Raw genomic sequence first — 17,976 nt, forward strand, 5'->3', positions numbered from 1 at the left:
GTCCGATCCTTTGGGATTGGTAGAAATTTAAGTATAGTGATAGGGTTTTCAGTAACCTCTCACTATATTAGACTTGGTTTTATAGATCGGAGCCAAGGGCTGGAATGCCTAAAGGGGACTGTGTTTTGCTTCTTGTTAATTAGTGTGGTACTATAAAAGCTCTTGTGTTACTGCCTTGGTTGATCTAATTATAAAATAAACTACCAGTTTTGGGGATTGTCTGCCCAATTTCTTGAAGTCTGCCCTTAGTGTGGCCCAACCAGGCACCCAGTCACAGAAGCCTATGTCAGAGCTTAACTACATTTATAGTTTTAAAGCTTTTCCTAAATCCAACCTAAATCTCCCATGCTTCAGATTAAACCCATTACTTCTTGTCCAACACTTTCAGTGGACATGGAGAACAATTGATCTTCATTCTCTTTATAACAGCCCATAACATATTGGCAGACTGTTGTCAGGTTCCCCTGCAGTCTTCTTTTTGCACTAAACATGCCAAGTTTTTTAACCTTCCTTCATAGGTCAGGTTTTCTAAACTTTTTATCTTTTTTGTTGCTCTTCTTTGGACTATCTCCAGTTTGTTCACCATGTTACTAAAGTATGGTGCCCAGAATTGGACAGAGTGCTCCAGCTGAGGCATCACCAGTGCTGAGTAGTGTGGGACAATTGTCTCCCATGTCTTGCATATAACACTCCTGTTAATACACTCTAGATTATGAGCCTTTTTTGCTACTGCATCACATTGTTGGCTCATATTCAATTTATGATTTACTGTAGTCCCCAACTCCTTTCCAGTAGTACTACTACCCAGCCAGTTATTCACCATGTCTTAGTTGTCCATTTGATTTTTCCTTTGTAAGTGAAGTACTTTGCACTTAGCTTTATTGAATTTTATCTTGTTGAATTCAGACCAGTTCTCCATTTTGTCAAGGTCCTGTCGGTCAAATTGCTTGCAGTCTCTCCCAGTTTGGTGTCATTTGCAGATTTTATAAGCATACGTTCCACTCTATTATCCAAGTCATTAATGAAAATCTTGAATAGTATTGAACCCAAAAGTGACCCCTGTGGGATCTCAGTAGATATGTTCTCCCAGTTGGACAGAAAACCACTGATAACTACTCTTTGAGTATGCTCTTTCAACCAGTTGTGCACCCAGAGTAAATTCATCTAGATCACATTTCGCTAGTTATGAAACTGTCAAGTGGCACTGTGTCAAAAACCTTACTAAAATCAAGATGTACCCACATCTGCTGCTTCCCCCTATCCACAAGGCCAGTAACCCTGTCAAAGATGAAAATTAAGTTGGGTCCTTAACAAATCCATGCTGACTATTCATTATAATCCTATTATCCTCCAGGTGCTTACAAACTGATTGTTTCATAATTTGTTCCAGTGTCTTTTCAGGTATTGAAGTTAGGCTGGCTGTCTATAATTCCCTGTGTCTCTTTGTTCTCCTTTGTTAAAGATAGGTACTATGTTTGCCTCTCTCCAGTGCTGGCAATCCTGGCAAGGGCTTTATGCTCCATCTCTCATTGCAGAAAGATGTAGAGTGAGGTTCTCAGGTACCAAGACACGGCCTGTACCATGCGATGCTCCAAAGCCTGGAGAGAAGGAACCAAAGAAGGAACCCTAATAGACTCCATGACTATGATAGCTCTCTTGTCTGAGGCTAGATTCTATACAACCCATGTGGCAATATCCACAGTGCGATGCTAGCCTCAAAGTGTCTTATCATTCCTATGGAGTTTAAGTCTTTTTGGCTTCATGCACATCTGTGAAACCATTCACTGGATTACATCTAAAACCTCAGCAGTAGTAGACACGGAATTCTTGGGGTGGCCTGAGGTACCCATCTACATTTCATCACCATTTTAGCTTTGTGGACTCTGCAGAACAATCATCATCAGTTTGCTGAAGCGTAAACCTATACAACTGGTTTGTAAAGCTTTCTCCAAATCTATCCAAATCCTAACAAGCAATACTACAGCGGTTATTATGACAACTGCCAAAGAGGCAGACATGTCAGAATCTGCAGTAAGGGAGCTCCATTAATTCTTCATCTGCTAGGGAAAGACAATGTCTTGCCAGACTTCTTGACCAGAGTTTACAATCTACAGCATAAGTGGTCCTGTTAGATGCACTTCTTCATCAACTATTCCTCTATTGGGGCAAGACCCAGGTTGCTCCTTATGTCACTGTCAGAGAGACAAAGACTGATTGACATCTCAGGATACACTCTGGGGCAAAAAGGACCCAGTATCACTGACAGATGTCTATGCTGTTCTCCTGGACTGGTGTCAGGAGTTCCTCTGCACATTCCTTCTGATTCAATTGATCCAGAAAGTCACTTAGGGTATGTCTACACTACGAAATTTGATCAATTTTATGGAAGTCTATTTTTAGAAATCGATTTTATACGGTCGATTGTGTATGTCCCCACTAAGCACATTAAGTCGGCGGAGTGCGTCCTCACTACCATGTCTAGTGTCGACTTACGCAGCAGTGCACTGTCGGTAGCTATCCCACAGTTCCTGCAGTCTCCGCCACCCATTGGAATTCTGGGTTAAGCTCCCAAAGTCTGATGGGGCAAAAACATTGTCGGGGGTCATTTTGGGTACATGTTGTCAGTCGCCCCTTCCTTCGTGAAAGCAATGGTAGACAATTGGTTCACACCTTTTTTCCTGGATTACCCGTGCAGAGGCCATACCATGGCAAGTATGGAGCCCGCTCAGCTCACCATCACCACTGCTGTTGTGGGCAAGTCTACTGTGAGGGCTGCTGTGATCCAAGTAGCCAATACAATCATTGATGTTCTGTTATCAAGGGCAATGACTCTGGGAAATGTGTGGGCCTTACTAGATGTTAGGTGCATCATATTCCTGTCCTTTGTCACTGGTGAAGAAGTCTTGCAGCTGCACATTCCATCTGGCATGTGCTGTAACACCCCATAGCACTTCTGTGGTTGACACATGTAACAGCTCCAGGGGTCTTGCTCTTTTGCCTTGGCCGGGGTACCTTGCCCTACCAGGACCTCCAAGCATTCGACACAGAAGCACCTGCAGCATCTGGCATATATACACAGCAGCAGCTTCTTGCCTTCGCAGCAGATGGTGCAGTAGGACTGGTACCCGTCCTCATCGGGCATGTAGAAGACCTCCAGGAATTGATCTCTGCAAGTCTGGCAAAGGCCCCCCTCAAACAGTGGGTGGAATGTGGCTGGGTATTTTCTCCTGTACGATAAGGCTCCTGTTGTTGTTTGTGACTTCAGAAACCATTTGCTCTCTGCTCTGGTTCTCCTCCACCCACTCCTTGCTGTTGTTGCAGAAGTTAGTCTTTAGTCAATTGGCTGGCAGTTCAGGGAACATCTTCCCTGCCCGGCTCCTAGCAACCTCCAGGGCATGGTGTACAGCTTGTCAATAGGAGACCAGCTTATTAAACATGGAGTGGTTGAAATGCTGCCTAAAAGCCATCAGACCCACCAGCTTGTCTGCTGAAACCTCGGAGAACTTACTGTCCCCAAACCATTGCACCCAGCGCATTCCAGAGATTGCCTGACTTTTGGATGTGACTCTGTAGGAGATGATGATTGCAGGCCACCAGGAGAAGCCTTTGATCTCCACCCCCACACACACACGAGTGCCCCAATTCCAAAATCTTTCCCATGCTGGTATTCCACCACTTCCTCTGCAACTCTGCTCTCCTGCTCCCCAGCAATGAGCTCGGGGGATCCATTCTGGTCCTCCTGGGTGCTGCTGGCAGATGTGGTACTGCTGCTCTGGGAAGACTCCTTGGAATCCTCCTCAGAGAGGTTGATCAGCGACACCTGGACAGACATGGCCATCCTCCTGCTCAAGCACTGAATGGGAGCCAGAGACTACAGGTCATTCTCTTCTTTAAGTTTCATCTCATGGAGATTCAGTCCTGCTTGGAATACAATGCGAGCTGGAGGCTTCTGCCTCAGGCTACTCTCCTAGCCAGCAGCACCACGTGGTCGCACCTACCCCTTGCTCCCATGGCTCATGAAGCCTGGACAATAGTAAGGAGCAGTTCAACTATAGGCTGAGCAAGTGCAGATTGATGGTAGAATGTGCCTGTGGACATTTAAAAGCTCGCTGGCACTGTTTGCTGACTAGGTCAGACCTCAGCACAACCAACATTCCCATTCTTATTGCTGCCTGCTGTGTGATCCATATCAATGACAGTAAGGGGGAGACATTTATGGCAGGGTGGGAGGTTGAGGCAAATCGTCTGGTGTCAGATTTTGAGCAGCCAGACACCAGGGCAATTAGAAGACCACAGCAAGGCACGCTGCTCATCAGAGAAGCTTTGAAATCCAGTTTCATGACTGGCCAGGCTTCGGTGTGACAGTTGTGTGCGTTTCTCCTTGATGCAAACCCACCCCCTTTGTTGATTTTGATTCCCTGTAAGCCAACTACCCGTCCCCCTTCAAAATAAAGTAACTATTGTTTTGAAAAGATGCATTCTTTCTTTATGAATTAAAAAAAAATGAGATAACGGACAAGGTAGCCCAGGTGGGGTGGGGGAGGAGGGAAGGATAAGGTCACATTGCTAATTGAAGCCACACTAAAAATCAAACTGTTTGAATGACACCTCCTGTTGCTTGGGTCATCCTCTGGAGTGGAGTGGCTGAGTGCCTGGATCCTCTCTCTTCCTGTGTTTTTGGGCATATGGGTGAGGAGGCTATGCAACATGGGGAGGAGAGTAGGTGGTTATACAGTGGATGCAGCGGGGGTCTGTGCTCTTGTTGGCTTTCCTGCAGCTCCAATAGATACTTCATCATGTCCATTTGCTCCCCCATTAGCCTCAGCATTGCGTCCTGCCTCCGTTCTTTGCACTTACTTAATGCTTTCCTGGTCTCTGTCACTGAATGCCTCCATGAATTAAGCTGTGCCCTATCAGTGTGGGAGGACTGCATGAGCTCGGAAAACATGTCATCATGAATGCGTTTTTTTCTCCTTCTAATCTGTGAAAACCTCAGAGATGAAGATGACAGGGAGAATGTAGAAACATTCTACACTCTACGATTCTGGGGGGACTGCATGGTCACCTGTGCTGCTGAGTTTGCCATGCTGACCAAACAGGAAATGAAATTCAAAGGTTCCTGGGGCTGTTCCTGTGTACCTGGCTAGTGCATGGGAGTTCAAAGAGCTGTCCAGAGCTGTCACAATGGAGCACTCTGGGATAGCTCCTGGAGGCCAGTACTATTGATTTATGTTTGCACTACCCCAAATTTGTCCCAGCAAGGTTGATTTTAGCGCTAGTACCCTCGTCGGGGAGGAGTACAGAAGTCAATTTTAAGAGCCCTTTAGGTCAATGGAATAGGGTTGATTGTGTGGACACAGTCATTTTTAAATCGACCTAATGTCACTAAATTTGACCCAACCCAGTAGTGTAGACAAGGGCTTACAAACCTGTAAGGATGGAATTAAGATGCTGTTGATAATTCTGATATAATAGTAGTAGGCAGGGATTTTTTCCCCAACCTTCTGCAACTGATGTCAGAATCACATGTCCTGCTCCCCAGTTTATCAGCTCTCTTGTGTCTGGGGTGGGGTGGGATTCTACACACAGATCAACACACCCTGACAGCTCAACTTCTGGAATGTTGAGAGCAGTAGATCATGTTCTTCTGAGATCTGAAAGATCCTACTGGGAAGCAGGAAGACTTTCACCAAACAATCCTACTTGATTACATGGAAGAGATTCTCTACCAGAGCAGCTTAAAAGGGAGTAGAACTGAGACTGGGAGAGGGGTAGATATCTCCCTCTGTTTATTTTTTATCCAAGGAGAAGGAGTTCAGCTCTCCCTTTATTTTGCCTCTGGTACACTGCAGCCCAGTGCCTTGATCCTAATTTCAAGGAGGGTGACTTCCCCTCCCAACACCTAGGATTCCATCTACATAAAGTCTTGTTGTTCAGGCTTTCTGCTCATGAAGGGATTCCACCTGAAATGCTTGCCAACTTTCATTTTAAGGTACAAAACATGTTTTCTCTAAACAAAGGCATCAAACTGTGTCAAAAACAAAACATTTCATTTTTCTTCTGCTTGTAGCTTAAAAGTAGCCAAAATATTTTAACAACTTTACAAAAGATTTTTCAGCTTTAAAACTTATATACTAATCATATTTCAGCTTGGAATGACTTTTACAGAAAAAAAAAAGATAAGACCCTTAAAAAACAAGGTTGTGCTGATACAACATTAGCTATCCCAATGTGAAGAGTGCGACTATACTCTCTGCTTGAACTAAGAATGAAATTGAACATTTGGTCACATGAGGCTATTTTAGCTGCTCAAAACTCCACAAAGATAAAAGATGTAAGCCTGAGAGTGTGAGGGGAGAAACATTGAGTATGACTAGGCAGTGATGCTGTTCTGTAAAAATAGAACATCTGTATAGGCCACTGTCTGGCACTGATTTATGGCAAGGTAATTCTGTCTCTCACTTGGAAGGGTAAATTACATTTCTGTTCAAGATGATGTGGGTCAGCCTTAGGGCCTGATTCTGATCTCACAGACATTGGTGTAAATGAGGAGTAACTCTAGTGAAGACAAAGGGGTTGTGCTGGTGTAAAACTAATAGAAGTGAGATTAAAAACAAATCCATTGTTTCTGAGTGATGTTCATTCAAATTGGACAAATGGCCCAGATCGTTCGCTATACCAAAGCTCTGTCCAATGTAGATTGAAGTAAGATATGAGTCATTTTCTGTTCTGAAAAATAAAAGCAAGGAGATTAAAAGTACAAACACTGAACAAAACACTTGGTGGATGCAACTGTGTGAGGCATCGTTCCCCTTCTTCTCAGCTATCCCCAAATGTGTGATACTAGGCCCAGTCTTTCAAGCAGGTTCTCCTTCACAAGTGAATAGATAAACTTTTAATTCACTCTTTGTTCTCAGGCTTCAGGGTCACCCTGCCCAGTGATCTCAAGCACCCTGTTCCTGGCAACTTCCCATTTCTAGTCAGCTCAGGTCCATTCCTGAGCACCTTCAAACAGCTTGAAACAGGCTATGTTAGTTCTCATGCTTCTGAGCAACTTCAGACAGGATAGGTTAGTTCTCATGTGGTCACTTAGACTGTGGAAAGGCAACTGAATGTATTATGTGCCTCCAGAGCTGTCTCCCTGAGCATCTGGCCCCTGGCTCTAGGGACTCACTATAGGAGTCAGCTACCCCCCACCATGGCTTCCTTTCCCCTGGCACAGCCGTCACTATCACTTCTCTGGCCTGGCCTTTAGCAGCCCTTTATAGGCTCAGGTGTAGCTTAGCCCCTTTTAATTGGCTGAATTGGGCTTACTTGCTTTGACAGACGGAACTGGGCCCAGTCTACTAACTGAGACCAACTACCCTGTAACAGAAGATAATGAGAAAACTGAAAAGTAAGTCCAAAATGTCCAAATTGACATTAATATTTTGATCAGACCCTTTTGGCTCAGTATCTTAAAGAAGAGTCAGAGTGGAGGAGAAGAATAAACCCTTGAAAAGGTGATTCAGTTCCTTGTCATAACAGTTTCAGCAAATTGTGGTATTTCAACCAGAAGAAAAGGAATAGGAAGAATGCTGAAGAAACATGAGTCATTTCTCACGCAATGGAGTGTCAAATTCAGAAAGGTTACGGATTAGATTTTCTCTCTTACCCAGATTGCCCCCATACTGAGACCTGTAACATTCTAAAGAAAGTGACAAAACTATTGGAGACTTGTGGACTGGCTGTTTATCGCCTCTTCTTGCAGAAAGCTAGCATAACAGCTATGAGAAAAATGATTTGACATGTGTCATGAGAACAACAGTAGGGCAGAGATTCTATATTTGTTGTCTCCATGGTATTCTGATGCCTCTAAATATACAGAAGAAGCTACTTCTATCATTTCAAACCTCAGAGCAGGTTCAAACAGGATAAGTTAGTTCTCATGCTGCAGAGAAGCAACCAAAAGTATTATGCTTCTCCACGTTGTTCTGTCCTGAGCTAAAAGTGGTGTGTTACAGGGTAGGGGCCTATGAGGGAAAGGAATGTGGAGGCATCCACTCACAGTATCATAGGTCTTCCAGGGGGTTCTTTTCAAGCCTGAAAATATCTCTCTTTATTAGATTTTTACAAGTTATGAATCCAGTTGATCTGAGGCAAACATATTTGTGAATTTCAAAGCAGTGGGGTTCTGTTGGGGGGGTCACTTACACATTAAATCCTGGGCCCAGGTGCTGGAGGAAGACATGAGAACCCTGGAGAGGGTGCCATGCATGCCAATAAAGTTGGAGCTATCCCGGACAGTGCATTTCATGCAGGCAGTTAGGCTGCTTATCAATGAGATGTGCTATTGCAATAGCATAGCCAAAGCTACTCAAACTAATACATCCCCCATCAATGGCAGCTTCCAGCAGCTCATTCTTTAAATGCACTCTTGGCCAGATACAGGTTTCCTTCCTTCTCTCATAATATGAAATTTTCTCCCTAAATTTAAACTAGTTGGAGGAGGAGGGCTGGTAACATTTGGTCCTGAATAGTCCTTCATCTGAACGCTGATTGATATCATGGCTAAAAATGAGTTCCATATACCACTGGAAAGGGAAGATTCAGAGCACTTCCAATGATAATTGGAGAGCTTGGTGTAGTGTTATAGTTTTAGTAGCACTCCTCTTGGGGAATATACTTATAACTTGTGGCTTCATCACTCGTGAGTAATGTAGCCATCCTAAAATGACTGCCAGTAAATTTTTTAATAAATTATTGTTCTTATTCAAACTTTCCCAAATACTGACCATTATAATTATCTGAAGCAATTAAACTTTAAAGTGGTTGGATTATTAGCTCTTGTCCTAAATTACACATGAGGGGCAGATTCTGCTTTCAAGGGCAGATCCTCCATGGATCCATAAGGGAACAGCTCCATTTAATTCAATGGTGCTATGCCCATTTTCACCCAGAGCTGATTTTGTCCTTTCTTATACTTTTGTAAAATCCACTGAAGCCCTCAATGAATTTGGCCATACGTTTAGTTGAAAATCAGTCCAGTCTCACCCTAGATTTGGTTGCAAACCAAAAAAATGGCTCTTTCGAAAACAGAAACTATTATCTTAATAAACTTTTTCTTCCTAAACCATTTTAAAAAAACAAACAAAAAAACAAATTTTATTACATTTTACTAACTGTGACTCTGTATGGAATATGGTAGGCACTTTATGACATTGATACCAATATTTTAACATTGTAATGAATTGTGCCAGATATGCCGTTTAAGGTATCTATGAAAATGTTATAATTTGCCAAGTATGATAATTCTTTTTTTATGTTTGTATTACCTTTGTATTATGAGTTATAGATATGTATGGTATATCTGTATTTCCAAACGTGTGCTGTGTTTCTGGATGACACCTCCAGACAGATTGGCACCAGCACTGAGCCCATTAGATGGCTCATCAAGTGGCATCAACTGTAAAATGAATCCATTGAAAGGAACAAAGGAATACATCTTATGAGTCAGCAAGGCACGTGATATGATCATGGGCAGAACTCTAAGGCTTTTCCATGACATGTGATGTAAAGCCTATGTTTGGAACAAAAGAAGTCACATGGTAAGAGAAATATAAAAGGCAGCTGCACCTTCTCTGTTTGGTCTTCACTCCTGCTTCTGACCTCTGGAGTAACTTTTCTACAAACAAAGCTATGAACAAAGGACTGAATGACCCATCCAAGCTGTGAATGTTTTCCAGAGTGACTTTCAAGCCAGCAAACTCATAAATACTGCTAAGAACCTGAGAGATGGACTTTGAAGTCTCTGTATGTATCTGACTGCTTTACCAGTATCTGACTCTGCTTGTTCTTTCTTTTTTTCTTTACAATCAACCTTTAGTTTTAGATGCTGGCAGTGTAGTATTTTGGTTAAGATCCAGCCTAATACTGAGCTAGCAATGTGGCTGGCCTTTTCAGGTTCAGAAGAACATTTTGTATAGCGAGAGAATTTTTAAATAACAAAGCATCTATGTATTTTTCTCTGGATCAACTCATCAATGGCAAATTTTGAAGCAACATCTGGGAACATCCTCTTTGATGACACTGAAACCACTGAGTGCCACGCGATGGGAAAGTTGAGTAGAGGCGATAAAGCCTGTCAGACACCAAAATGATAAGATGGATGATTCCATAGTTGCTATTATGGAGGATAATGCTATCACAGGAACTGTTCATGGGAGAACAGTGGCAGAGAGGAATGGAATCACCAGAAACATACATAACTTCAAATTTCTGTGTGGCTTAGTTTTGTGGCATGACATACTGTTTGAAATAAATGTTGTAAGCAACAGACTCCTAGGTGTTAACCTTGAAATATCTGGAGCCATGGAACAACTGGACAAAGCAAAGTCATACCTACAGTCTTACTGGTCAGATGAAGGATTTCAAAACGTTCTGAAGAGTGCACAGAAGTTGGCAGAGGAACTTCACTGAAGCTATTTTCCCACCCATTCAAGAATACAAGAATCACCAAAGAAGAAGACATTTTGATTACAGGGCATGGGATAATTTCACAAGAGACCCGAAACAACCATTCAAAGTTGAATTCTTCAACCAGGTGCTAGATTGTGCAATACAGTCAATTGAAGAACGTTTCATGCAGCTCAAGGAACACGGCAGTATATTTGGGATGTTGTACGATATTCCAAAACTCCTCACTATACCTGAAGAACACCTACACCAGCAGTGCAGGGCACTAGTGACAGTGTTGACACATGATGACCTGTGCGATATTGATATGAGTGATTTAGGTGATGAACTGAAAGCCCTTTCAAGATACATTTCAGCAGGATCAGCTCCAAAGGCTGCTCTGGGGAATATATGTCCACAAATAAGATGACCACCCTCTTTCCAAATGCTTTTGTTGCTCTGTGCATACTTCTTAACATTTCCTGTAACAGTTCCCAGTAGAGAATTCAGCTTCTCCAAGCTGAAGTTAATAAAAATACCTCTATTCTCCACAATGACACAGGAGAGGCTGGTTGGCCTTGCAACCATCTGAACAGAGCATGAACTGGCCCAGATTATGGACCTTCAGGAAGCAGTTTAAATCTTTACAACCAAGAAGGCAGAGAAAGCACCACTTTGATTATTCAAACAGATAAAAATACCAGTATTTACTATGCAGACAAGAAAAGTTACATTTGCTGTTCAGGCGTTCGAAAGTTAAGTGTTACTTAAAATTTTTGAGCAAGGCATTTTAAGTTGTTAGTGCTCCTTTACTGGAGTAGGTAGCAGAGCAGTATCATGAGAGGAGTGGAACAGGAAGAAGGCAGAATCGAGACCTTTCAAAGTTTTGGCCCAAGTGAGGGGGCATGGGGGTATCATTTGAGCTCCCTGTCTCAGGTGCCAAAACTGTTATGGGCTGGCCCTGTGTCCATAACACTGATGTTGATGCTCCCCAGTTTGTGCTTGCAAGTTTCTGGAACAGGTTGACCCTTGTCTTCATCTTAGCAGCTACCTTCTTCAGATGGTCATGGAGGTTAGCAAGATAGGTTGGAGTGAGGTCATGTTGCATAGTGTTGCCACAGAAGGTCACTGTCAGGGTGTACTTAGCATTCCTGTTATCAAGATGGAATAAATAAGAATTAAAAAAGAATTTAAAAGGGTTATTTTTTGTCACTAAAGTAAGCAAGTGTGACTCTGGATACACACAGATCTATTTGATCAGAAGATGAAATTTTCACAAAGTCACTTATCAGAGAAGAACCACACTTTAAAATTATATTACATTAATATCTTTAGCTTACATTTAAGAAAATGTATTACCTCAGCTTTGTGATTCAGCATTTTTGCTTGTAAATAATTTTGGAGTAATAAAAGTTGGATACCTGATTTTTTGTGCAGAATGGATATAGATGATAGTGAGGAGTGCTTGAGAGAAATGCTTTTTCCTTTCACCTTTATCAGAATCAGGAACGCACCTATTAGTATTGCAGTAAACCTGGGAATCTAAATGGATCTTTTCCTTCCTATTAAAGCTGGATAAAATTCCTTTAGCAACAACTCTGTACACATTTTACTTCCAACAAATATAAAGAAGTCCCAGATAAAATTTTGTGCTCACCAGAAATTTTGGTGACATTTCTGACCTAGATCAATGCCAGTACAAGTTATGTCCACCACTTCTATCCATGGTCTCCTATGTCCATAGTAGAATCATTAATTTTAGTATTGCATGTTTTATGTAATGCTAGCAATTTCTTGTTGTACTTTTCAACAGTTAGCAGCCATTTATTCTGCTTGTCTTTCTGGAGGGACTGTCTCCTATTTTCCATTTTGTTTTCTTGTTATTATTTCAGATCTGTCTGCTCATTGTCAAAGCCCATTTTTGTTGTACAATATAGCTTTTGCTAATGTTATTTCTCTCTGAGCCATATGTTACTGATGGATGCACTGACTACATATTTCATTATTTATCAGGTTAAGAGGAGGAATATTCTTCATATTTATTTTTATATTTGAAAATCTACTTGAAGTTAAATGGTTTCTTTCTCTATCTATCTTACATTGTCTGATTTCTATCTATCCCAGGTGGCTGTTAAAGCAGATATATTGTTCTACTTTTCAATTATCTTACCAAATATGCTGAGCTGGTTATTTCTCTCTTTGGGATGGTTGACAATGATCAATGGCCTTCGTTTTGCTCACATTAATTTTCAGTACATTTTTCTGTCATTCCTAATGATTTACTCTATCAATTTTCCCCATATATTTTGAATAAGAGCCGGATAATATTGCTGAAAGCGCTACAGCTACTATCCACAGTTGCCAAATTTCATGCAGTAAATAAGCACCCCGACTTTCACAGTAAGACAGAAATCAAGCTAAATCCAATGCCAAAACAAGCCAACCCCTTAGAACCCCAACACTCTATGTGACTAGATCCCTGCAACACACAGTCTGAGACTGTGGTGGGCCCGCTGTGCACCTCGACTCACTCTCCCCCTTGCCCCTGCTTGCCCCTTGCCCCTGCTTGCCAAGAGCTGATTAAAAAAAAGAAGCAACAAACTACAAGAAGTTACAAGCCAAACAAACAACAAGCTACAAGCAAAAAACTAGCCAACAAGCAACTCACAAACCAATTAAACCAAAAACAAGCCTTTGAAAGGTATTCTGGCAAATCTTTAAGCAGCTGTGCAGAGATGATTTTCTATATCTTTTTTCCCTTGTATAAGCTCAGCTAATTAGTCAAAACATTTATTTAACTGGGTAAAGTCTAATTTGCAATAATGACCTATCTACAATAGCTCAAACTGCAGTGCATGCAATTTCTGGGCTATTCATCTCTTTCTTCTGTTCACAAAGAACCTGAGAACAGACTTTGCTTTTTATCAATTTACCGCAGTATTTGATGGATAGCTTATGTGAACTTTGTTCAGCCCATAGATTTCTCAAAAATGATTTGACATGGCTATTGCTTCCTGATTCCATAGTTAACTACATATGTTGTGTGATTGGTCATACCAGGTGGACAACTTGCTCTAGATATGGTAGTAACAGGTTGAGGAGTGGGTCCATGTGAGTTTTATGAAGGTACTTAAATATGTGCAGGAAAGATCACATTTTTCTTATAGTTTCCTTTCAGTATTTAATACAATAAGGAAAGAGCTTTTTAAGCATAGCTACAATATTGATCATTCCTACAAGTGCCTTATCAGTTCCTTGCCCATCTGATCCTTACACATCTGAAACCAGGCCTTTTAAACAAGGCTTGGGGAAGGATTAGCCTCAGGCCTAGATCAGTGGTGTCAGCAGATGGATTTGGTGCAGGGAGCATAGCCCATTTAGTATGATGTCATTATCCCCCACCAGTTCTATGTTTTATGAAGTGCCTAGGTCCATGCTGGAGGTGCAGTGTTTCACTTTTGCTGGGTGGAAAGCATTCACATTAGCTTTCACTATCCCTCCACCCATATGTAGAGCAATAGATACTGAGGAATTAGAAAAGATCATTCTTTCTCCTTCAGAACAGACTGTATTCATGTACACCCCGTGCATCATGTCCACAGCAGTATTAAGTATAGCTGTTTGGGAATTTTTCAACAAAACATTTTTTATCAGAAAATCTGTTTAATCAAAAGTGAAACTTGTCACAGGAACAATTTTGTTTACACTTCTGGTGGGGAGGTTTTTCAAGTCAAGGATGGAATTTCTAATCAAAGTGAGAGAAAATGAGAGAGACCAGAATAGCTAACAATTCAGTGGTTAAGACTAGAGCTGAGCAAATAACTGATTTTTTTTTAAAATTCAGAAGCCAACATAAAAACAAACACCCAAACCAATTTTTTTCAAAAACTTTTGTTACACTGAAACATTCAAAAGTTCACTTTGTATTGATCTAATTTTGGTTAACTAGAAACAAAATTTGTTTTGAATTTTTGTTTCAATTCACTCATTTATAGATGTTTTTCAGCTGTTCATGGTTTTTGTTTTTTAATAAGACAAATTGCAAAAACATCATTTCAAAATGAAAAGTTGAAACAAAATTTTAAAATGGCCTTAAGAGAATATTTGAATATGAAAAAGTCAAAAAGATTTTTTTTTAAATGGGTGAAACTAAATTTTTAGACTTTGTCATTGTTTTCTTTGACTGAAAATATTTGTCAAATTCAACCTAGATTCACAAATGCTTTTGAAGCCCCGGAAAATGCATTTTTCAGCTAAATTATTATTCATCAAAAATATTTTGTCTACCTCTAGTTAGGACACTCACCTGGGATATGGGAGACCAATGATAGAGTCCATGCTACAAATTAGGCTAGGTAAGTGTCATAACCATAAGGTTATGGGTTGTTTTATGGTAAGTATCTCATGAATGTACCTAAAAGTCTCAGTATTGTATTGATGCAGAACAAAACCAAATTCCAAAGCCTGAAAAATTCCATACAAGGAAATTTGTCTTTTCAGCCAGCCCTGATATTAAGCAATGTGGCACCACAGTTTGCACATTTTCTGTCTTACCTTGCTAGAATCTGTTATTCTAGTTGGGGCTGGGGTGGCGGGGGGAGGTGAGGGGGAAATGGAGTACGACATTTTGTGAAGAGATAATGAGTAAAATAGAAGAGGAATGGTGAGGATCCCTAATGGAGGTCAGCAATAAACTCAGGCAAGGACTCTTCTACCTGCCAGTCTGAGTGAGGATGCAGAATGTCCATTTAATGCTAAAGGCAAATTATATGCATCCAGCAGAGACTATAACCCATTGATGCTATTATATTCTCTTTTTAAAAACAAAATTAACAGTGGTGTTACCCCTATTTTATCTGTTTGCATGGACTATTCAGAATGCTTTATGGGTTCTTTTTTTTTTTTTTTTTTTTTTTACAATTTGCCTAATATACCTCCTGAGTGAAACATAATGATAATAATGCTGAGCTCTTATTCAGTGCTTTTCACCATCATGTTAGGAAGGAAGGTAAGTATCATTATCTCATTCATAAATAGGGAAACAGGTACAGATTGGTAATTGACTTACTGGGAATTGGAGGCAGATCCAGGAATAGAACACACATTTCCAGACATCCAGTCAGGTACCCTACTCTGCCTGCTAGGACCATTAAAGTGGTGGAATTGCTCCAAGTGAAATTCTTTGCTACCATACATGTTGCCTTTCATAAAGATTTTTAAAATATTAATGCTGTAAACTGGAATATTCTGTATAGGTCAGAAGTCAAATTATGTATTTCTAAGTGTACTATTTTCTGAGAGATTTGATACAAAGCTCTTTCGTATCCTGTTTCTAGAATTCTAGCTTAACTGAAGCTTCCCAGGATCTAATTTTGCTTCTCCTCCACATAGTATATTAGAATGAAGAAAGGCAATCCCATATCTTTCTCTAGCAAGAGTCATATCCTTGAGCAGCATAATAGCTGTGTACTATAGTAATGAGTCATCCTTCTGGTGGTGGTTACTCAGCACTTGAATAATAAATTTAAAAAATGAGCAAATATAATCAGTAAATAAACATGGGATGCAAATGACTGATTGTGCACTTTGATTAAAAGGTCAAGTGCAAAACAAAAAATAATGATGACAAATGGAAAATATTTTCTTTTAAAAAAATTAAACAGCCACAATCAATGCCTTAGCCCTTATTATAATGTTGAAATTGCTCAGGCTAATTGTGATAAATTAGGCTAAAATCAGTGTGGTGTATCTCCTAAAGATATTCACACTGTGCTACTTTGCCAAAATCCTACTCAAAGTCTAGCAGAGCCATCTATCATTATGGAGACATGGTCTGTTGAAAGAAGTATCCATGGTTTGTAGGTGATATTGATAGTTTTAAACTTTAATATTGCAGCAGTGGAAGGCTATAATCTCTTCTAGATTGCAAAGAATTAACTGCATAATGGATTCACAAATGCCAGAAACAGGAAAATAGAATGTGGATACTTTAAATTTAGACCCATAATGCCAACCCGTAAACTATAGATAGAGTGAAACTGAGTAGCAGTATGTAAGGCAACTGACAATGAATAGCTACTGGTTGGCCACTTACTGCTAGAAAAACAGATGTACGATGCAGGAGAGAATTGAAGGAAGACATGGAGGAAAAACATGGAGGAAAGAACACAGACCAGTAAGCAAAGCAACTACATGCCAACTGATCCTGATGGTGCTATGGTAGAGGAAGCAGGAGGAGCCTGTGAAACAGGAAGAGGAAAGTTACCATTGATGCCCTCAGAACTAGTAAGCTCATGACACAATATCTTGTAAAAAGTAGATAAGGCCTAGTCTATTCTACAAAGTTTTGCTGTCATAGCTATGTCACCTAGGACTGTAGAAGAAAATCACACCCTCTAGCTGACATAACTATGCCAGAATAACCCTTGATCTACAGAGTACTTTTGTCAGAATAGCTAATGTTGTTCAGGGCTATGTCATCAGAAGAACTACTTCTGTAAGCTTACACAGCATCTCTATACTAAGGGGTTCTGCTGCCATAACTATACCAGCCAAGGCTCTGTAGTGTAACCAGACCCTAAATGTAGGGACAGAGGGACTAGGTCAGGGCAAGGGGGCAGGAAGTGAATGTGTCAAATGACTAGGAGTCAATGTGCAGAATGCTAGAGCTGGTCTAAAGATCCAATTTTATTTCTGTCGAGACAAAAAATGATTTCATTCAGTCTTTCATGGAAAATTCCAATGAAAAAATGCAAATGAAATGAAGTATTTTGGTAAGTTTTTTTTCTTCTTTTGTGTGTGTGTGTGTGTGTGTGTGTGTGTGTGTGTGTGTGTGTGTGTGTGTGTGTGTGTGTGTGTGTGTGTGAAAATTTAGAAAATGTGTCAGTCACATTAATTTAGCAAAATATACTCAACACTGATTAAATTTATGCTTTTTAATTTAAAAAAAAAGGTTAAAAAATGTCTATTCTGCTGAAACCCCCGCTTTAGGAAATAAGAAGCCCAGAAGAGGGCATTGGCAGCACCAGCCAAAAGGGGCAAATCTGCCAGTAGAATGAAGCAAATTTATAAAACAATTTGACTAGATGCTCATTAGATGGAGAGATAAGGCCAGCCATGACTGGCCTCTGGAGTACAATGTATCCACAGGTCCTGAACAGAGCAGGGTAAACGCTCCCTTCTGTGCCTTTTCCATCAGAGAGATGGATCTGGTCCAGAGTATCTATAGTTGGGTGGGGGAACAAAGTGTTGTTGTTTTTTTAATTATTCTCACCCTCATCTTTAAAAAAATATTTTTGCTCACACCACTTGATCCATGTGCTGTAAAATTTAACAACTTTTCTGTTTGGAACAAACATGTTCCCTGTCCTTTTCTTAATGGATCATTTAAGGAAACCCAAATATATTTTTCAGATCAATTCTTATAAGGCCATTTATTTCATGAGGAATACAAACCCAGACAGAATTAGCAGCTACCACCTAAATTACCACCAGTTAACACATTAACACAGGTGCTCTTTATATATGTGTTCTTTAATCCAG

At 40.5% G+C, this 17,976-nt stretch overlaps 1 pseudogene; it reads right to left on the minus strand.

The window, feature by feature from the left end:
• Window positions 1-2,733: 2,733 nt before the first annotated feature.
• LOC115649431 lies at window positions 2,734-14,772 on the minus strand (annotated as a pseudogene).
• Window positions 14,773-17,976: the final 3,204 nt, after the last annotated feature.

Source organism: Gopherus evgoodei, chromosome 3, assembly GCF_007399415.2.
Source record: "Gopherus evgoodei ecotype Sinaloan lineage chromosome 3, rGopEvg1_v1.p, whole genome shotgun sequence".
Taxonomy (NCBI): domain Eukaryota; kingdom Metazoa; phylum Chordata; order Testudines; family Testudinidae; genus Gopherus; species Gopherus evgoodei.